The following is a 23,434-nucleotide window of genomic DNA, read 5'->3' as shown; positions in this document are numbered from 1 at the left end:
GTTTCCTTCAAAAGCCACACGTGAAGTTTTGAGAGACCCATACTGCATCCCAGCTCCCAGGTACAGCTATAGGAGACTATTCTCAATAGCACAGGTGACTCAGAATGGAAGGGGGGACAGTGCAGATGCAGCTAGTTGTACAAAATTCAACAAGGCTTGAATTCAAGGGACAAAAACAAGTACATTCTCTGTTAAGAGTAGACCTCATTGGTCTCTCATCATTTACACAAATGTGCTATACACACAATAACAAATCAAAAAGAGTGACAGTTTTCCTCCTAAAGATTAGAAATGATTTATGCATTGAATTAAATGCATCCTTATCCTGAAGCTGGGTTACTTTACTCACTTGTACATTCAAGTATTCATTCCTCAACTTTTCTAGACCCAGTTGCTACCCGTTGCTCTCTCTGCTATTACAATACGACAGTTAATTCTCCCAAGAGTTCACAGACCTATAAGCAAGAGAGAAAATAATCAACTGCTTTTATTTCATTATGGTAAGTACGATATTACATAGATGACGTTCATTATTTGTGGTGCCAAGTAATGTGCTGAAGAGGTATGACCTCCTTTCTGTATGGGAAAGTGTGAGTAATATGGTATCCCAAAGACATTATTAGATTTTATGTTAACGGAATCACAATTTGCTATTTTAATCTCCCAAGATTTATGTAAGTTTTCTAATGGAGGAGACTTCCATCATCAAGGTACTTCTCACTCATATTTATTTTTTATAGTGTATTTGATTTAACAACAGGTATAAATACATGTTCCAAACATACATAAACCCTTTACTCCTGCGTAGTTTCTGCCCTGAATCCTCAGACTCTTTCCCTCTGCAGATAAACTGGGCTCGCAGCCTAGAAGGGACCTGGAATGCAGGGTCAGTTTCATGGTCCTGTGATTTGTGTGATCAGTTGCACAGGGATCCCTTCTCAGTTTTAATGCTCTACCATCTTATAATTCCTAATAACGTTGAATGTAGAAGCCTTTCTGAAGATTTAAGACTCATAAAATGCTTCAGAAGATGAGCCCCCATCCCTCACAATAAACCTCATTTAGAAACAAATCCCTACCAAAATACGGATTCTCAATGTGTGTGTTTAAATGCTTGAGGAAGAAAAAAAATCAATTTTAGCTTTCGTAATGGTTCCACTTGTGTCCTAAAATGCCTTTCTGTGGTTCTATGCTATCATTACCAGACAAGAAAGAGAGGAGAAATTAAGAAGAGTATGATGCCTTTTGATGCCAAAGATCAATACTGAGATAAGGTACTACACTTTCTCATAATTCTTCATTTTCTATGAGTAACCTTAAGTCGCTCAGTAGGTGAGCAAAACAGGTAGTTGATTGAGAATATTTCTGTCAACAATCCAAGTTAAATTCTATCGAAATGTTAGGGTTTATTTTTTTAATCTGAAAACATACATAATTGCTTTTATCGAAAGCAATTGGTATGAGTTAATGTATTATTTATTGTGGTTAATCAGAAAATCGTAGTTTTACACCAATCCAAAATAACCTATGCACCCCAATGTTCATAGCAGCATAATTTACAATAGCCAAGTACTAAAAGCAACCTAAGTGCCCATCAGTAAATGAGTGGATCCAAAAACTATGGTACATTTACACAATGGAATTCTATGCAGCAGAGAGAAAGAAGGAGCTTATACCCTTTGCAATGGCATGGATGGAACTGGAGAGAATTATGCTAAGTGAAATAAGCCAGGCGGTGAGGGGCAAATACCATATGATCTCACCTTTAACTGGGACATAATCAACAAAAGAAAAAAGCAAACAATATATAACCAGAGACATTGAAATTAAGAACAATGTAACAATAGCCAGAGGGGAGTGGGAAGGGAATAGTGGGGAGAGGGGTCTATAGGAGCTACTATAAAGGACACAAGGACAAAATCAAGGGGGAGGGTAGGGGTGGGGGAGGGAGGTGGGACTGGCTGGGGTGGGGTGAAGGGATGGGGAGAAAATGCAGACAATTGTAACTGAAGAAAGAAGAAAGAGAAAGAGAGAAAGAAAGAAAGAGAGAAAGAGAGAAAGAAAGAAAGAGAGAAAGAGAAAGAAAGAAAGAGAAAGAAAGAAAGAAAGAAGAAAGAAAGAAAGAAGAAAGAAAGAAGAAAGAAAGAAAGAAAGAAAGAAAGAAAGAAAGAAAGAAAGAAAGAAAGAAAGAAAGAAAGAAAGAAAGAAAGAAAGAAAGAGAGAGAGGAGAGAGAGAAATTATAGTTTAAAAAAAACCCAAAATGACCTAATGTTAAAATTTTTTTTAAAAAATAAGGCACTTGCATTTGCTCAAAGAACTTAATTTTTGTTTTCTTATTATATTCATGAAACCTTGGAATTAAATGTTATGATTTCTTTAGAAGATGGGTGATTTGTCAGTTTGTGTCTGTGAAACAGGAGAAAAGACAAAGCATGCTCATTGCAGGCTATTGGAATACTCCTGGTATGACCACCTGAACTCTGGCAGTGAAAGAAGGGAGGTAAGGAAGATGGAGGAGATTACAAATTGTGACAGAATAATTTGCAGACCTTGTCCAGTTGCACAGAGATGGTTAAGTAAGCATGAAAGGTGATACAGAATAATTCAATTGGTAAAGTAAAGGTAATATGATAAAAAAATATTTTAGTATTCACTATTTTAAGTGGCATACACGCATTAACTCGAGATTTAAATTGCACAAATAACTAATGGATCAGAAAATCTTTAGGTCTTAGAGCAAGCCATTAGCAAATAAAGGCTTTAGGTGCACTGCAGGAGATATGTCTTACCAGGAAGCAAAGGCAATATGGACTTTTCCAGGGAGAAATGCCTAGTAGTAAATTTTCAGAAACTTGGGGTTAAGATTTAACATCCAACAGGGGAGGCCTCAAGATGATACTGCAGAACAAAGTTCTCAATGTGTTCCTGCCACGCCAGCAGCACCAGAAACTCATTAGAAATGCAGATAATTGGCTATGGATGCGACCTGCTGAGTCACAACTCTTGAGAGTGCACCCAGGAATCTGTGTTGCCGGCAACTCCCTCATGTTCCTGTCTCTTCTGTGTTCCTCATCCCTCCCCACCCCACCCCAAGTCCCAGTGTTTCTATTTCAGGTAAATTTGATAGCCACTTTACAAGGAATAGGAATTAGTTCTAGCAACAGACATGTCAACATCTAGTTGTTTTAACTAAGGCAAATTATTTCACTCTCTAGCCACCTTTATATGAAAAAATAATATCTATATGTTTTCTGGGGTTCCTTTTGTTCATGAATTATATGACTCTGAAACCCTGACTGTTAATACTTGAGACTATTGGCTACCTTTTCATCTAGAATATTTTTTCTGTTTAAAGAAAATAAAACTTATTTTTTATTTTATTTTAATTTTTTTTTTTACTTTTTTTATTGTTGTTCAAGTAAAATAGGAAAAAAATGGCCCAGAAGCTAATAGGCACATGACACAGAGGTATAAATTTTAGAGGAAAAAAAATCAAAAACATCAGAACTTTGGCTCTCCCAATATAAATCCTTTTGCAATTTGACTCTTAATTCCTGTATATGAAAGCAAATTTCCCCCAAACTATAGTGTTTGAGAACTTAAAACAACAAATAGAATAAAATGTAGTGAAATGGATTCAATTATTCTCTACCTTATAAGAAGAAAGTGAATCCAAAGTTCATGTCTAAAGGAGAAATTTATAGTTCAGAAAAATACCTGACATATAAGTGTTTGGTTTTTGTTTGCTTGTTTGTTTTTGGCTGTGATTTGGTGGCTTGTGCAGATAGAAAAAAAATGATGTGAAAAAGAGGCTTACGGTATTTTTCATTGTATACTCTCTTATATAGTTTAAATTGCTACTCTTGTCTTTTCAGTTAGGAAAAAACATCTACAATTGAAAAGAAAATGGATTTAACTGGATAGGCCCAGATATTACCCATGAAAGTAGCCTCACCTCTCCTTTCCTTTGCCCAACCCACACATCCAGATGAATGAATCATGCCTTTGGGGTATTTTCTTCTCTATATAAGCTTCTTGTTTTACTTTTTAACATTATTGGGATTTTCATTTGTTTACATGCCCAAGTATCCCAGCTATTGAAGGTCAAAGACTACTTCTTTTCAGTGTTCCTAGAAGGCCTAGCATAGTATGTAGTGCATAGGAGGATTTTACTGATGATGTCATGTTTTATACATTGAGAGTATAAGGTATGTGATATTCAGAGATAAGTGGTAAAATAGAAGCTGCACACTGAGAACAGAAATGTAGCAACATCTACCAGGCTACTTAACGATAACTGCATTTTCACAATCAGGAAGTTTCTTTCCTGTTAGCTGTGCACTGGGAGCAGAAAGGTAACAATGGCCAGGAGGCTACAAAAGAGGAACTTCGTTCTCACAATCAGTTGTTTCTTTTCTTGGTAAAACAAACAAACAAACAAACAACAAAAAACCCTAGAATATTCCATTTATCATATTGTTTCACAAAAAAAAACAAGCCAACCAGAATACAGGATAATCACTTACTAGAGAAAAGCAGAAAGTGGACTTCTTATTTAATCAGTGAGAAGTCATTATTGAAAGTCACAAGACATTGATAATACATAATTTGCATATTTTACCAGATGGAAGACATATAAGTTCTTAATGTCTTATGTTAAAAGTGGAACTGCTATTAAGACATATCAGAGGTGTTGTGTATGGGTGCGTGTGTGTGTGTGTGTTGTGAATACCTTAGGAGACAATGTTTCTCCAGTGGTTTCCTGGGGAGGAAAGAAGCCTAGTGCTAATACAGGCTTGATGTGAGTTTGAAGAGGACTGAGGATCTGAAAGTGAGACTTAGCAGAAAACCTTGCCGACAAGAGCAGAAATGGCTTGAAGGAATGTGAGGTAGAATTCTTGTTTTACATAAAATATTCTAAATAAAGCCATATCCTTAACCCTTTACCCCAGTCAGGAAGAACTGTCAGGCTGAGAAGGTGAACCAAACTTGGGTAGACATACTCAGATACTGAAGATGGAGCAAAGACGGCAGTAAAACGACGTATAAATGTCTGCGCAGGGAATGGGATGAGTAATAGCGAAGTTGGATTATTTATTACAGACTCTTCAATATTTGGGTTGTGAATGTCTCAGAAGCACCCAGTCAGTGGTGTTCTGGAACCTATTCTTACAGGGGCTTATACTAATATAAACAATTGTTTCTTAGTTTATATCCTAAACTCTCGATACATACATCCATTACACTGGAATGACAGGACCACATACATATAAAGTCATTAATGTTGGTGTTATTTCAACCCATTTCTTGGGCCTAGAAATATGCTACATTTCATCAGTAGAAACCAAGTACAACTATTGAGCAAGAAATTTGGGACATATTTTAACTTTGAACCATACTGCCTTTACTTTGAAATCATCAGCCCCTTCCAACTTTCTTGTCATACAACACAGCTGGTCTTTCTGGAGTCAGGGGTTATCTTAAATCTTATTTGGATATGGTCTTAAGTTGTGTATCATACAATTCTTCTCTAGCCTTGTTTATTTTTCTAACCTCTCGTATAGTCCCCATTACCTCTTCAAGAACACAGTCTCCAGAGTTATTTTAAATACCAGAGACTGAAAGTGTGACTCGACATGTGCTGGGATTTCAAGATAAGAGCTGTAACTATGTGATCCTCCATCCATTCCACTCTGTTTGTGGAGGGTTGGAGAGCAACTCGGGTCCTGGGGCCCACATGGGTAAGGATCTAGGTTTGAGCACCTTTCCTGGATGGCACTGCAGACCCCAGCAGGTCTACACATAGTAAGAGGACCTAAAAATTTTCACTCCAAAGCACAGTGGTGCCCTAAGGCCCTATCATAGCACAAGGAATTATTTTAACAATGCATTTATGCATAGCATTGAGTTCAAGAAAATCTTACTTCTTTGTTTACTCAATTTGTTGGTCTTTAATTTACCTTGCCGTGTAATTTCATTTTCATTTGAGGTTATCTCCCTCTTCCTCTTATTACATACAAATATGTCTGGTGCCTAATTAACTATCCTAATCTTATTTTTTTGGTATCTATCCACACCTCTGTTCTTTCATTTTCCTGTACTTCTTGTTCAAACAATGTGTGACTATAACGTTCTTATTCTTTTAAGTACAAATGTACTCAGTAAAAGAGACTTCAAGACTCAGACAATTTCATTGTCTTTTGGCATGGTTGCATACCAAAATTTTTGTATTGAAATTTATGTAATTTATTATTAATATCTTTCATTTTATCTCCCAATTACATTGTACTTGGTTGTTATTTTTAATATATTTTATTGATTATGCAATTACAGTTGTCCCAATATTTTCCCTTTTGTCCCCCTCTTCCTGGTACCCTCCTATCCTTCTGCTAATCCCCCACCTTAGTTCATGTCCATGGGTCATGCATATAAGTTCTTTGGCTACTCCATTTCCTACATTGTTCTTAACATCCCCCTGTCTATTCTGTACCTACCAATTTGTACTCTTAATCCCTGCACCTTTTCCCCTATTCTCCCTTTTCCCCTCCCAACTGATAACCCTCTGAATGATCTCCATATCTATGATTCTGTTCCTGTTCTATTTGTTTGCTTAGTTTGGTTTTTTTCAATTGTTGATAGTTGTGAAATTACTGCCATTTTATTGTTCATAATTTTGTACTTCTTTTTCTTAAATAAGTCTCTTTAACATTTCATATAATAAGGGCTTCGTAATGATGAACTCCTTTAGCTGTACCTTTTCTGAGAAGCACTTTTTACTTGATTGTTATTAATAATCAAGTTTTTACCTGGGTCTTAAGGAGCTCCTGTGCTCTGGAGTAACTTCCTTAAAAATATGTAAATAACCCAGATGTGCACCCCAATCCTACAAGTGTGGGTCTCACTCAGTTGCTGCTACTCCCCTATGGTCTGCTGTCCTAACATTTACCCAGACATAGAGTCTAGCTGCTTCCAGAAGCATCAAAATCAAATCTGTAAGATGCGTCAGGCTCCACGCAAGGCCTTTGTACCAGATGGGTTGCCTGGTGAGTGGATTGCACCCACTGGTCAGTGCGATATTTTTTCTCACGAATTCAGATGACATTGGGCCCCCAGAATAGCATTTACACATTGGTTTGAGGTGAGGTAAGTGTTTTACATAGAAAGGAGGCCCACAGAAACCATTTTCCCAGTGTTGTACATACTCTAGGGGAAGCCCTGGACATATTATTCCCTGAATTTCTTTTCACTATAGTAAAAAAAAGGAGTTAAATTTTTTGTGTGTGTGATAAAAAGGAAGCATTAGGTCTAAAAGGGGTTGAGAACCAGTCCACCAGGCTAAGTATTGCTAAAATCTGCAAAGCAGATTGCTGCTGCTTTCTGTAGTCTTACTACAGATTTCAGGAGAGGTCAGAGAATGAGGAAGAAGTCTCTGAGGATAAAGTCTCCAAGGAGAACACAATCACTGCTCTTCCCTTTATACCAGGAATCCCATCAGTTCCCCATGTGAGTACATGGAGCCATAGAAATGCACCCAGAGTCCTCTCAACTAGATGCAGCATTAACATCTGCCAGTAGACTAATCTGGTTGATGGTCTCTATAGTCAAAATATAATTTACACATTAGTAAAATCTGTGAAAAAGATCTACTTTGCAGCAATGTGAAGAGAAAAAAGCAAACACATCCCCAATGAAATTATGAAGAGTTACAAAATCCATACTGTATTAGACAATTCCAAGTAAGGAAAATTTCCAATCTCTGTGTTTATGGGATTAAGTGAAACGTCAGATGATATTTATTGTTCTTTCAACCTTTAAAATATTATGGCTTCACTTAAGTTCTGGTGTATTTCACAGTGAGGCCTTATTCTTTTGCAGATCAAATCCAGGGTCAGTTAGAGGCCTGCACTGTAGGAATTCCTCTTTGTGGCTGGCTGGACCCTCAGAAGCAAAGTATCAAGGATCACACCACATTCAACCAAAGGCCTAAGATTAAAAAATAAAGAAGAATCTTCTTTCCATGCAATTAATGATATTAAAAAATTAATTACAAATAGAACAACCACACAGTTCACACTTTCAGTAATCTTTGAGAGGAGAGAAGGTCTTTAGTAAATAAACATATAAAATAATACTATGAACAACAATAGCAAAAATCATAACAGGAGTTTTCATGTATTGAGCATTACTTTGTGATGGGGAATGACCTAAGTCTTTACCTGTATAAACTGCTTTAATTCTCACAACCACCCCATGGTGTAGATACTGTAATTGTCTCCATCTGTAGAGGAGAAAACACGGAGGTAGCAGTTGGTGATGGAGCTAGGAGGAGGCCCAGCTGGAGTCAGCTCAAAGGGTTGCACATAATGCTTTCTGTAGCAGGAATATTCTGTGACTGTCCCTAACAGTGTTCCACTTGTGATAACTGTCGTTTCCCTAATATTGCTGGTATTTTACCTAGAATCTCTATTCTCTCAAATTTTAAGTCAGGGGACTCCAACATGTTATGAAAGACAAAATTTTACAGGTTTAAATGAAAATATGTTTTAACTTCCGAACTCTCCTATTTATTAGGTACTGACCTTGAAATATTATTTAACTTTTCCTAAGCCTCCATTGTAAAGTGGAGATAGTAATAATAGTGTTCCATAACAGAGTTCAAAACTTCGAATGATATGCGTGATGTTGCTTTGTGAACTGTAAAATGCTGAGCAAATGTGGATACTCAGTGTCTATTTCTGGCCTTTTCATCTCATCCACACCTTTCCAGTACCTCCAGTATCTTCTCCTTTCCTGAGATATAACACATGCGATAACGGATTCATCCAGGCATTTATTTAACAAATTTGTCTTGAGCCTACTCGTGCGGCGCAGACTAGGGGAGCCGGGGACGGCCTTTCTAAAGGGGTAATATTTGAGTTAAAATCTGAAAGGTATGAGGAAGCTAGCCATGAAGCTATGAGGCTGGGGGTGCAGGACAGAGAAGCCCAGGCAGAGTCCAGAAAGTGCAACACCCCCATGGTGGGCCTGAGCTTTCATTGACAAGCACTAGAAAGGCCCATGCAGCAGGAGCATCACCAGGGAGGAGGAATGCGATTTTCATCAAGCGCTCTCAGCAGAGAAAACCTTCTGACTTTGAAGCTGGCAGAGAGCAGTGTGCAAAAGTGGACTAGGCATTAAAATGAAGAGCAATGGGTGATTGAAAACTGGTTCAGAACTGCAGAACCATGCTTCCAAAAGTAGTATCTTTCTTGTAAATGATGGCATAGGGAATTAATAATATTGTAATAACTGTGGGTGGTGTCCTATGGGTCCCGGACTTACCAGGCCACAAGTTACATAGATGTCTAATCACTAAGTTGTACACCTGAAACTAATATAATATTGTATGTCAACTGTAATTGAAAATTTAAAAAATACAACAACAATAAAATAAAGCAGATGGTGCTCCTGTTGTACCAGGACACAGGTCCCCTGTGGTACCTCAAAGTGATGGCAAAAAACCCCAAAATATTTCCCTAGACTTGGGGGTGGAAGGAGAGCACACTTCAACCAGCAGGAAGATGTGGATAAATAACCTGAAGACCCAATTCAGGACGAAGGAAAAATTTGAAAACTGGAAGACAGTATGTGGTGATCCTATCTAAAAAATTTTCTGGCAGGCAGAAGAGTAGTTTCTTTACCCCATAAAAGAAAGGAATTTGCCAGGGACACAGCATCCCTTGAGTAAATAGGATGATCAGACGCTGCACAGAGGGATCAGCACCAGTTATTCATATGCGTAAATCTGCAATTACAAGTTGTTGTCCATCCCCAGGAAGGAAACCCACTGTTGTAAAAGTTTTTGCTTTTGATTAAAATCATAGTGAAATGAACATGTTACTTTCAATTTTATGGAAGTGGAAAGAAATAACAAAGTCACAGTCTGAAATTTATTTAACCTGTTGAAGGCGATACTGCTTTCACTATGGCTACGAGTGTTCTTGGGGGTAATTTACCTTAGAAAGGGAAAAGTAAAACTAGATAATGGCAGTTAACCCATAAGCATCATATTAAAAGCAGATGAGGTGTCTTCCTGATTGAGGGATAAAAAATACAGCCACAAGGACTGGCTTCTATTGAGTCATAAAGGGCCTTTGAACACTAGTGAATTATTAAAACAAACAAAAGGTCACACGCAAAAGAGCAAGGAACCAGTGCCAGGTGCAGCAACATCCACATAAATCACTAAATAATAGATTTCTTTATTCCTTGGACCTTTATTTAAGGGGGTTAACAATTGACAAAGAGCCACAATCTGAAGGGACGATGAGCCAGCCGACCCAAACAGCTATCAGCTGACCTTTGCAAGAACAGGATGAGCTTGGGAAGTACAAGCACAGGGAGATTGGTTAATGCTTAACATAGATTTACATCTTTCTGAGACACAGATGGTAACATTGTGTAGAGTTGGAACCAAGCCCCAAGGAGTAAACTGCCACGTGTTCCAAACCTGAGGCTATTATGAGGACCTAAGGCTTTGAATTTACTGGTTCAATGGTGTAGCTCTAAACTCCTCAAAATGGTACAAAATGTTTGGAGTAATTCTCTTCAATGTCATTCACTTACCCAATATTGCCATTCTTCACTCACCTAGGTACTTATTTCTCTTCTTGTGTTTTGCTTTTGTCACTGGCTTCATTGGGAATGTAAATCTCCCTTGTCTCCAACCCACCATGTCTATTACTCCTTCAAGTTCAGCTCAGAATGCATCACATCCATGAAATCCCTCTCTGAATGACTTTATCCAACTTTTTTTCATTCATGTGCTCTTTCAAATAAGCATTCTTTATTCATTCTTTATTCTTTATCTGTCATATATTGACATATACTACATGCAGGAAAAGTGCTAAGGATGGGGAATAAATATGCATGAAAGTCCAGGGTTTGAGAATATAACTGTTTAGAATGTAAAGAGACATGTTAGAAAAAAACCCCACATTTAAGAATTTCTGAGTGAGAGATATGTCCAAAGTGAAATATGAGTGTAAGAAAAGTATTCAAATCTGCCTACAGGGGCTAAGGAAGACCATCATGAATATATATATATATATATATATATATATATATATATATATATACACACACACACACACACACACACACATATATATATTAAGCTTAATATATATATATATATTAAGCTGAGATTCAAACAGTAAGAGTTTAGGTGGAAGGAAGGTAGGGAAAGAGGGTGGTGCAGGAAGCAGATACAAAGGCAGGAAGACAGGAGAGAAGATGTCACTTCCAGAGCAGTGAAGCACACGGTGGAGGAGCTGGACCATGGAACTGAGGAGGAATGAAAAAGCCAAATCGTGAGGAATCTTGTGCATCATGAAAAGGAAACTATTTATTCTATGGGTGGATATTAGAAATACTTCCTAACTAGCCCAACACTGACACTGATGTATTAGAACGTTTCCAGGAGGACATATAGCTGTGGCAGGCTTAGCCTTGTTTGTGACAAGGGAATGTCACGCCGGCCCCCTGCAGTGGGCAAGGAGCACCTGAAAGCATGAGAGCTGTTTGCCGGCTGGTATTATTAACTAACGTGTGTAAATAGGTTTTCTTCCCACTAAATAATTTATTATTCATATCAATATTATTATGGTCTACATTGATTTTATTGTTTATTCTGCTCATTGTTATAGTTTAAATCATGTCAAAACATTTACTGATTTCAAGCATAATAAGAGAAGAGTGATTTATGCATCATTACTCTGGCATCAGTTGGGAAGAAAGAATGGAAGAAAGACAAAAATCGAGGACCTAAGAGCAGACATAAGCCCGACACTATAATGTGGAAGGTCAGTGACGTGAGGGTTTGATCCAGGACAGCAGTGCTGGCTTTGGCAATAACGTGGAGGCATAATCTGTGGTGCTAATGGGGCGCGAGGAGGGGAAATATGAAGCCAGCAGTCGGGATGCACCTGAAACTTTTAGTCTGGCCTGGATTTCATACTTAAAACTTGTCTTAGTACTGAGCTCTTACTAGAATAACAGTATTTTTGGTTTGCCTGGGAGGTCCCTGGTATAAATAAGTTATCCTTAGTAATAATTTTTGATAATGTCCTCTTTTTACTTTCAAAGTATGACCAATTAATGGTCATTCTAACCAGTTTTAGAGAAGTTTTCAAGTGAAGCCACACATGTGTGCCTTTTAGAAGAGCTCTCAACATGTAAGAACCACTTGGAAAGCTTACCGAAAATGCTGAAATCTGAGCTTCATTTCCAGAGGTTCTGATTCAGTATTTTTAGGAAGAAACAAAACAAAACACCATAAAACAAGACAAACCCCCCAACCTTTTTTTTTAATCAAGCACTCTTGGTGATTTTGATTACATTATTAGAAGCCCTACATTAACATATCCAAATGAATTGTATATTATCTGTTCTTTTCTTCACAAATGAAAACATAAATTTTACATACAATAGGTGCTCACTAAATCACATGTTGCTTTTATTGCTTATGTGTATGTGTGTGAGTGCTGAGAAAAATGACTTAGAGTTCAGCAACTACCCTGGAGTGTCACTAGGGAAACTGCCAATTATTATAAGGATATAAAATAAAGTAAATAAAATCATATGAAAAGAAATGAAACCAGACACATTCAAAGCCTAGCTGAGGAAAAATTTTAAATACTCGTGGATGATCTAAATGCTTCAGAATTTAAAAAATGGAAAGATATAGCATGGTCTTGTATAGGAAAACTCAGTAGCATAAAATTGTCAATGAAACAAACTACCAATTTCTTCCCCCTCCCAGGAAAAAGCTGACTCAGAAGTTCATACAGAAATATTTCTAAAATACTGTTTATAGTTAATCCAATTTTCTGACAGAAAACTACCAAATGAAAAAATTAATAATATGTGGCATTTTAAACTTTAATTTTTTTTTCTCTTAAAAGATATGGCAGCAAATAATATTGTGAACTTAAGCGAAAGTAAAGTGTTGATTATTCACCATACCATCTTTTGTCATTAACAGGATAGATAACTCAAAGAAAAAGTAATAATCACTTGAATGGATAGAATAAGTACTTTGAACATCAAAATGATCAAGCACATGAAAATACACAAAAGATACCACTGTTAACTACAAAAATTTCAATTCATAAAAATCAGCTAGCTAGGAGTTAAACTCATACTACAAATACAAATGTTAAAAGTGAACATTAACTTTTTTCGTGATGAATGTATCTTGAGGTAATGAATGAGGAAGGAGAGAGGAATGAGAACAGGAAGTGACCATGTTTAGTTGTAAAACATTCTCATCACTTCTAGGATACAATGCACTTTCATAACCAGGTATACTCAGCATTTTTTGTTAGGTAATGTTAGATAGAGACTGTGTTAATTAATTTAAACATGGCCTTAGAGATAATAGAATTAATATAAACACCTGTACAGATACAGTTATCTTTGTTGGAAAATTTTGTCAAGATTTATAGGCATCTATCACCAAGAAGTGAATCTGCAAATTAATGGCCCTTACATTTTTTTTCTTTCTTCATGAGTAAACAATGCTCTATTTGCCAAAGGTAAAATATATCATCATTATAAATTAGGTCACTCATCTTTTAAATGCTCACAAGATTCTCACCTTGTAAACTTCTTCAAGTAACAAAAGATATATCTTCCTGCCTCATTGTTTTCAGCAATAATGAAAATTTTAATCTCTACACATAATTGCTTACATCATACATAAATATAATTATCCTGTATTCATACTCAGATTTTGGGCAAAGTCCCATCACACATGTCAAAATTTACAAAGAGATGATTTATATTAATTTTCATTTACCAAGAATTAGGAGTTCAGTTAAGTACTGACCTTTAGATGCCTTAATTCCCAAGAGTCCATTATTTTTACCAATAATTCAGCACTCAGATTTTGAAACCTCGATCTAGACTCTGAGCACGAACATAACTCTGACTTTTAGAGTGTATGAAATGTTGCTGCCACGCTCAGCTCTATACAAAAGTTTACAGAGGCAATTTTTAACTAATATGAATATTTTATTTAAGATGCAAATTGTCAGAGACTGATTGTACCAAATAAACATATAGGCTGAGTTAATTCAGCGGATAAGCTAACAGATATGGTTGGATTTGGTTACCTTATTAGGGCCCAAAATTTATCCATTCTTAAATACTAACTCCCCTTCAAATTTCTGTATGTAATTGTACATGTGCAATTGTCATTACGCGCATTCCTTTTATTAAATTCTTACAACCACTGCAGTGGGCATGGCACACATTGTCACCAATCACGTGCACTAATAAATTATTGTGTATTTTTTCACATGCTAATCTTTTCAGCAACTCAGGGAAGAATTTTCCACATTCCTTATAGCACTTGGTACTACGTACTATGTGTTTGGTACTTACTCAAAAAACACTTGTTGAGTAACCAACTAATTTGTTTTCCAGTGATTGCATTTTTTAGAAGAGTGGTTCTCAACCTTCACTTCAATTATAACCTGAGAAGATTTTAGAAATCACTGTATCCAGGACACACCCCTGATCAATTAAATCCTAATCTCTGCGTGTAGGGCACAGGCATCAGAATTTTAAAAATCTGAACATTTAGGTTAACTATTTTTTAAAAATCACAAAAATAAATTCCAATGCCTATAGAATTTTTAGGGGAAATGTATTGTGACCTAAGAATTTTATTTCCAGCTATGGTATATTTAATGTTCAGAATACACAGAACAGCTTCAGGTAGGCACGTGCCATTCATTTTCGTTCTTTATGTATTTATTTGGTACTGTACCGAAGCCATCCAAAAGAAGAATAAGATTAAGAAATTGGATAAACAGAAATAATAGTATAGTCTTTTTTTCAAGATTTTCTTTTATTATTATTTATTGTATTTTCCCATTACCATTTAACCCCTTTATATCCTTCCCCCTCCACAATCACCACACTGTTGTCCATGTCCATGAGTCCTTTTTCCTTTGGCGCCACACCTCCACTCCCTCACCTCCCCCCACCACTTAGCTGTCATCCTGCTCTCCATCTGTGAGTCTGTCTCTATTTTGCTTGTTACTTCAATTTGTTCATTAGATTCCACATATAAGTGAAATCATATGGTATTTATCTTTCTCTGACTGGCCTATTTCACTTAGCATAATGTTCTCCAGGTCCATCCATGCTATTGCAAAGGGTAAAATTTTCTTCCTTTTAATGGCTGAGTAGTATTCCATTGTGTAAATGCCCCATAGATGTTTTATCCACTCATCCACTGATGGCCACTTGGGTTGCTTCCATATCTAAGTGATTGTAAATAATACTGCAATGAACATAGAGGTGCTTATGTTCTTTTGAATTAGTGTTTTGGATTTCCTTAGATATATTCCCAGAAGTAGGATCACTAGGTCAAAGTCAGATCTATTTTTAATTTTTTGAGGTATTTCCATACTGCTTTCTACAGTGGTTGCATCAGTCTGCATTCCCACCAACAGTGCATGAGGGTTCCCATTTCTCCACATCCTTGCCAACACTTGTTTGTTGATTTATTGATGATAGCCATTCTGACAGGTGTGAGGTGATTTTTCATTGTGATTTTAATTTGCTTTTCTCTGATGATTAGTGATGTTGAACATCTTTTCATTGTCTATTGGCCATCTGTATGTTCTCTTTGGTGAAGTATCTATTCAGGTCCTTTACCCATTTTTGAATATCAGTTGCATTTTATATGCCAATATTGAACTAATAAAAAGGCATGATATGAAAATAATCCCATTCACAATTGCTCCCAGAAGAATTAAATACCTAGGAATAAATCTAACCAAGGATGTAAAAGACCTACACACAGAAAATTGTAAGACACTGAAGAAAAATTGGAGAAGATACAAATAAGAGGAAGCATATACCGTGTACATGGATAGGAAGAATTAACATCATTAAAATGTCCATACTACCAAAACAATCCATAGATTCAATGCAATTCCTATCAAGATTCCAGTGTTGTATTTTACAGAACTGGAAAAAACATTTCAAAAATTTGAACAGAACCATAAAAGGCCCTGCATAACAACAGAGATGTTGAGAAAGAAGAATAAAGTTGGAGGAATCATGCTACCTAATATCAGACTATACTCTAAGGCCATAGTAGTCAAAACAGCATGGCACTGACATAAAAACAGACACATAGATCAATGGACCAGAATAGAGAGCCCAGAAATAAAACCACACCTTTATAGTCAATTAATATTTGACAGAGGAAGCAAGCACATACAATGGGCTAAAGATAGTTTATTCAATAAATAGTGTTGGGAAAATTAAACAGAGTTGCAGAAAAATGAAACTCGATCACCTTCTTACACCACACACAAAAATAAATTCAAAATGGATTAAAGACAAATATTAGAACCCAAATCATAAAAATCCTAGGAGAGAACATAGGCAGTAAAATCTCAGACATTGCTCGTAGCTATATTTTATCTAATATATCTTCCCAAACAAAGGAAACAAAAGAAAACATAAACAAATAGGACTGCATCAAACTAAAAAGTTTTTGTACAGCAAAGGAAACCATCAATAAAATAAAAAGGCAGCCCATGGAATGGAAGAACATATTTGCCATTATATCTGATAAGGGGTTAATATGCAAAATTTATAAAGAATTAAAAAACTCAACATCCCAAAATCTAGTATTATATCCTTATTGTAAGACTTTTCTTTCATTGTGAATCCAAAATTTATGAATGCAGCCATGGCATCTGAATTTTACATATTCCTATCTTTTTATACTTATTCTGCTTTACTCCTTGTCAGGGTATGAGTCTGTTGAACCAAATAGCTATACTGTAAACCTCTAAAAATACCAAGCTAATTTCCAATTTTGGACTCTGCAGGGAAATATATAACAAAAGTTTCTCTTTTTCTGTTCTCCTGTGCCTCAAAAGCAGTCCTGCAAAGAATGCATAGTGACCATTACTGTTATGATAAAATGTGAGTCTTGACTTTCTGTATCTTTACAACTCCTTCTGAACAACTTGAGTAGTTATTGCTTTTATAAAAGAAGAAACTCATTTAAAAAACTACTCAGTGGCAGATGATTTTCAAAACTCCAGTCATTTTGTTACCTTCCAAGTAGATCATATATTAACTATATTAATTTTCTTAATTTTGGAGGAAAAAATCTGACTCTATTTTGCAATAAAAAATTAAAGACCAAAAGAGACTGGAAGACTGAAATTACCCTAAAATATTTCCTATTTTGATTTATAATTGGTAAAGTCTTAAGTGATTTTTTTTTAAAAAATAGTATTCTTTCAATGCATTTTCAGAGTGTGCACTATGTGATCATAATTGCAACTGTGAAGGTAACCTCTGGCTTTATAACTGAGGAGCTTGAGCAATTTTAAGCAGTACTTGTTGGGGGAAATGTGTTTATATCTTTTCTACTGATCCTACTTTATACTTAGTGTATTTTCAACAAATACTTATTAAATTCCTGCTCTGTACCCACAATTAAAAAAATTGGCATACACAACTCGGTCCCTGCCATGAATGGAAAATTTAGGTTTTCTTTAAAAATGTGTCCTGTACATGTAATTTGTTTGTTGACACAAAGTTTGAGAACATTGAAAGTGAGATTTGCTTGTTAACCCCAGCGATTCTTCTCCCCAGTTTTGGATCTTTCCTTACTAACTCCGCTGCTGTAGAGCTATGAGCTCAGCCAGATGCCAGGATGTCCATGTAAGACACTTAACGATGTAATCCCTCACAAGCTACTTATTAGCTTTATAAACTTTGTGATAATAAGTAACAGTTTCACCACACTTAAAGGAAATTTCACAAAATTAAAAATCTAGCCCTGATTAGACTCAGACACTCAATTACTAGTATTTATGGGACATTCACAATATACGAGTCTGTTATAAAATGTTTTACCTCCATAAAAGTTATTAAAGCCTCACAACACTAGGTATTATTTTTATCCTTAGTGTATTGATAACAAAGTTAAAAATGCAATAAAACCAAGACTAGTAAAAGTCAATGACTTAGTAAATAAAGTCATCTAGGTAATGAGAGAAAAAAATAATAAACTTTGTTTTCTCTTTTCCTAAAACAGATACAGGAATTCAGGAGTGGGGAGGGTTTTAAGTTAGTCCCCACTATCATTTATTTTGGATTACACAGCTGAATCACAGAGAAGATAAATGCCTTCACTATACTTTATATCACCTTAAATATCCATCAGTTATACTATTATCCCACAGAGTGGTGGCTGTTCACACAGCTCGTAGAGACTCTGTCCCAGGGCCAGTGCCTCTGACCCCAGCTGCTGTGGCTACTGATTACGAAGGGTCCACGTCTGCTCCCATTTTCAGGAGAACTGCTTGTGGTCAATGGGAGGCACTTCGCCTGGGAAGTCTGGTCACCCCACCACCGCCAGAGACCGCTAGATTCCTAGCTTAGAAAGGCTGTCTGGAGCTCTGCCCCTGTGGATCAGGAAAGGCTAGACTTGACTTGAGACCACACTTTTCCTTGGCTCTCTGCTCTTGCCAGGCTACTCCCCTCCCTCCATTACAGGTTTTTGCTGAAAGGCACTTCTTCGATGCACCACAAGCAATCTAATGTGTGCCTTTTTCTAAAGAGCCTGACTCAAGAGACATATATGTTTATACATATGTATAGATGTAACCTGCTCATGCACTGAAGAGAAGATCATGTAAATAATTTACAATCCAGATATTTTGCTCACTTAGTTAGGTGTATGAATGATCAGAATGATTTGGAGACCATGTGGTATATGTGCACAATGGAATTTCATTCAGCCGTGACAAAGCACATGCTGCCACCTGCTACCACAGGGATGGGCCTTGAGCACGTTACACAGTCTGAAACTACTCAGACAGAGAAAGACAAGCACGTATGACATCACTGACAGGCGGGACCTGAAAAATGCAGATTCTTAAGACCTAGAGTGAGCTGGTGGTTACCATGGGATGGGGGAAGCGGGACAGGACAGGTGCTGTTGAAGGGAACACATTTCTGATGAATAGAAAGTAAGCCTTAGAGCTCTAATGGGAAGTGTAGTGAATACAGATAACAATATTGTGTTGTAGTCATCAAACTTGCTAAGAAACTGGAACTTAATTATTCCAACAAGTAGCAAGAAAGTGTAATTGTGTACCTAACATATGCTAATTATCACTATAATGGCAATGATATTATAATATGTAAAAATATCAAATTAACATATTGTACACCTTAAATTTACACAGTGTTATATGTTAAATATATTTTAATGTGAAAAGTAAGTACCATACTTTGCAATGTATAGTGCACACCCACGTTTTTGGCCCAAACTTTCAGGGAGAAATGTTTTATTTAAATATTTCCATTTGACTTTTACTTCTTTATATTTAGAAACAAAACTGATTATTGTATTCCAAGGTATTATTTTTCATACCGATATTGTTATTGCTTTTTAGAATTACACTTTTAATGCATAAGCATAAATAACAGAACTAAAAACATTTACATAGATACAGAATTACTACTACCCATGTATAATGCGCATCCTTATTTTTCCCTCAAAAATTTGGGCAAGAAAAGCATGCATTACATGGCAAAATATGGTAATAATCATTGAATTAACCATGGGCATCGAAGGAACAATACAAATGAGGGAACACTACAAATTGGCACATAAACGATCCTTTTTCTGGAAATTAATGTTACTAAATTAAATCAATACACTAAAGAATAATTCAATAAGACAACTAGTTTATAAACATACTATTTGCTTAAGAATAGTGAAATTATTACTAATTCTAAAATGCACCCACTTGGATAATGCTCACTTCTTAGCAAGGACACAGCAGACCAGAGATGCCCCATCATTTTACTAAAGCCACCCTGACTGTCCCTAATAGAACTGGGTCTTCAACACTTGCTGCTTACAGTATATTGATCCTTTCCCATGTTACCTAAAAAAGGAAAAAAAAGATCTTATAAAAACCCAAAATACCTGTTGGTTGGAATGCAGACTGGTGAGGCCACTGTGGAAAACAGTATGGAATTTCCTCAGAAAACTAAAAATGGAACTGCCCTTTGACCCAGCAATTCTGCTGCTGCAATTATACCCTAAGAACTTTGAAACACCAATCCAAAAGAACCTGTGCACCCCAATGTTCATAGCAGCACAATTTACAATAGCCAAGGAATGGAAGCAACCTAAGTGCCCATCACCAAATGAGTGGATCAAAAAACTATGGTATATTTACACAATGGAATTCTACACAGCAGAGAGAAAGAAGGAGCTCATACCCTTTGCAACAGTATGGATGCAATGGAGAGCATTATGTTAAGTGAAATAAGCCAGACGGTGAGGGACAAATACCATATGATCTCACCCTTAACTGGAACATAATCAATAGAAGAAAAAAGGAAACAAAATATAACCAGAGACATTGAAGTTAAGAACAATCTAACAATGGTCAGGGGTGGAGTGGGGAGGGGACAGTGAGGAGAGGGGATTACTGGAACTACTATAAAGGACACATGGACAAAATCAAGGGGGAGGGTGGAGGTGGGGGAGGGAGGTGGGTTCAGCTGGGGAGGGGTGGAGGGATGGGGAGAAAAGGCATACAACTGTAATTGAATAACAATAAAAATTTAAAAAAGAAAAAAACCCAAATACCATACAATATCACTTACATATAGAATTTAATGAATAAAATAAACTGGCAAAACAGAAGCAGAGGTATGGATGCATGGAACAGACTGACAGCTGTTAGAGAGGAGGGAGAGGAGGGGACTGGCAGTGAAGGGAGTAGCTAAAGAACATACATGCATGACCCATGGACACAGACCACAGTGTGGTGTGGCCAGAGGGAAGGAGAGGGCAAGGCTTGGGTGGAGGTGGGCAAAGGTGGGGGGAAAGGAGGACATTTATAATACTGTCAATAAAAATCAAGTTTAAAAAAAAGTCCTGCATTAGTAATTGTATCAAACAAAAGTCGTATATGGAAACATTTTATATGCTCAACAGATAAGCTTTTGCCAAAGATAATAATAAAAATGTTCATTCCATTTATTGAGCATTGTATGCCAGGCATTGTTTTAATAATTTTCTGTACAATATGCTTTCAATCATCAAAGCAAACCTATGATATGAAAATCAACATTTTACAGAAGAAAAAACTGGAGCTTGTAGAGGATTTTCCAGACCTGACAATTTCCAAAGACTGTGCTCTTAACCTGTAAGCTGTAAGCAGTTGGTAACTGCAAAGGAAAAGCCCTAGAAACCTGGGCCACAGAGGTCAGCTCTAAGGCAGGGATGTTAATTACCTTTGCAGACAGTACTTTGCTTTACGGGGTTAGCACGGTGGGGCCGAAGGGCAGCCTCCAGTTACAGCTGTGCTGAAGACGAGAGGCAGGAACTTGTACTCTATTTAATTTATATTATAGCCAACCTGGTTACAGTGCACTGGTCAAAACCCAAGGGCAGAAGGATAATTTTAAGGAGTAAGATAAATAACATTCCCTGAACAGGATGTATTGATTAATAGCCATGGTCACTGAGACACTCAATGACAAGTGTTAAGGAATAAGACAAACAACATTTCCTAAACAAGATGTATTGATTATTAGCAAAGGTCACGGATACACTCAATTACAAGGAAACATTGTACATAAGACAATGACACCTCAGTCTCCTTCAAGTAGGCACCTTGGGACCTCGCACAGTTCCCTCAATCGCCGTCAGCTGCCCTGTCATATTTTCTTGAATCTTGCCAGTGGTCTGAAATCTCTTCCCTTTCAAAGGTGACTTTAGTTTTGGGAAAAGTCAGAAGTTGCAGGGTGCTGAATGTGCTCTATAGAGGGGCTGAGTCACCTGGGTGATTTGATGTTTTGACAAAAAAAACTCGGTGTGAGTCCTGATGCATGAGCAGTGCATGGGCGTGATGAAGCTGCCAGTCACCAGTTGCCCGTAGCTGCAGCCTTCTGAATCATTAAAATAGTTTCCACAGAGAAATGTTCAAGCTTAATGCAAAATTTTATGCAGATCCCTTGCTCTACTTATTCAGTCATTTTGAATGCGATGGCCACGCAGTACACATGCTCATTCAGTAGACAGTGTCTACTGCCCCCACTGATTAATACAGCGAAGTTGTCATTGTTCATGCATGTGCATTCCAGTCCACTCTCCTTGGCTGCCAGGTTATGTTGATGTCATGCAAACCATTCTCGTTACCTTAACAATAGCTGGACTTTTTCTGGAAAGGCCTCATATATACAGAAACAGACAAATTGATATCATGGGAGGTGAAGGAACAAAGCTGGTTTCAAACAACAATTTTTAAAGATTAAGGTCAATATGTCAATCCAATATGTGTGTGGTATTTTGTAATCCTCAAGGGCCACATATTTTTATATTGGTTTTTCTTAATGATAAGCATGCTAATATTTGACATGCAACATACCTGTATGGCATGGTATGTGTAATGATCATTTAGTCATAACTGTGGATATACAATTAGAGAAAATCTAGTAAGTGCTAATGATAAGTCAAAAATGTATTTCCCTTCTTTATACTTTTCTATCCATTTCTCTCATAGGACTACTTAATCATACCACCTCTCATAAAATTCAGTTGTGATGTCTTAGCTTACCAGGGTTAGAGACAGACTTGTCCAGGCACAAGAAAAGTGCCTACAATGGGAGAGAGTTAACCCTTACTACATACCTGGAAACTTACACATATGGCTCATTTTATCTCAATGAAGAAAAATAATATCACTCCCATTTGTAGATGTAAAAACTTATGGACAGAAAAATAATTTTCCAGTACACATTGGTACATAAATGTAATCTGCATTCATTAGACCATGAATCCCAAACTCTTAATATTTCCCGTTGTTAAGTAGAGAGTAGAATAGGCTCTGGGTGCTTCTGGACCTAGTGTAGCCCATGAAACACATCCTCCCTTAGAAAAATGGTTGCATAGGCAACAAGTCCAAGGTGATTTTATTCTAGTGGCTGATTCAATTATTACAAACTCCCACATCTAATATAATGGGGTAAAATGCATTTTAGGGATTAACTATATGGGAGCCAAATAGTTAAAGTTTTTTTAATTTTTATTTTGTGGTAAAATCTCCCTGGAGTTCTAAATAACATTTAAAGTAATAGTCAAGCTATAATTAAGTTGTGTTGCTGTCATATCATAGGCACTCACCTTCTTTACTGCATTTTGGCTATGTAACTCAATAGAGCCAGTGTAAACCCAAAATGAACAGAAGTTATTAAATTACACACTGCATTGTGCAATGTGTATGCTGACACGAGCACCCGGAAATGCCTGACAGTGCTGTGTGTGTGCTACTTGTGACTTATTAGTTTACACTCCATTTGTAAGAACACAGTATT

The 23,434-nt window shown here is 36.7% G+C and overlaps 1 long non-coding RNA gene across 4 annotated transcripts in view; it reads right to left on the bottom strand.

The window, feature by feature from the left end:
* The window catches only part of LOC112302137 (uncharacterized), a 36,009-nt gene extending 14,528 nt beyond the window's left edge, over positions 1–21,481 (bottom strand). For all 4 annotated transcript variants that reach the window (XR_002974539.2, XR_008425547.1, XR_008425549.1 and 1 more), the window contains exon 1: positions 21,353–21,481. This is a non-coding gene — a long non-coding RNA (uncharacterized lncRNA). The remainder of the gene's footprint in view (positions 1–21,352) is intronic.
* Positions 21,482–23,434: the final 1,953 nt, after the last annotated feature.

The sequence above is a fragment of the Desmodus rotundus genome, chromosome 11 (assembly GCF_022682495.2).
Source record: "Desmodus rotundus isolate HL8 chromosome 11, HLdesRot8A.1, whole genome shotgun sequence".
NCBI classification, from domain to species: Eukaryota; Metazoa; Chordata; class Mammalia; order Chiroptera; family Phyllostomidae; genus Desmodus; species Desmodus rotundus.
The sequence above is the reverse complement of the archived record's forward strand: the minus strand, read 5'-3'. Positions and strand labels throughout refer to the sequence as shown.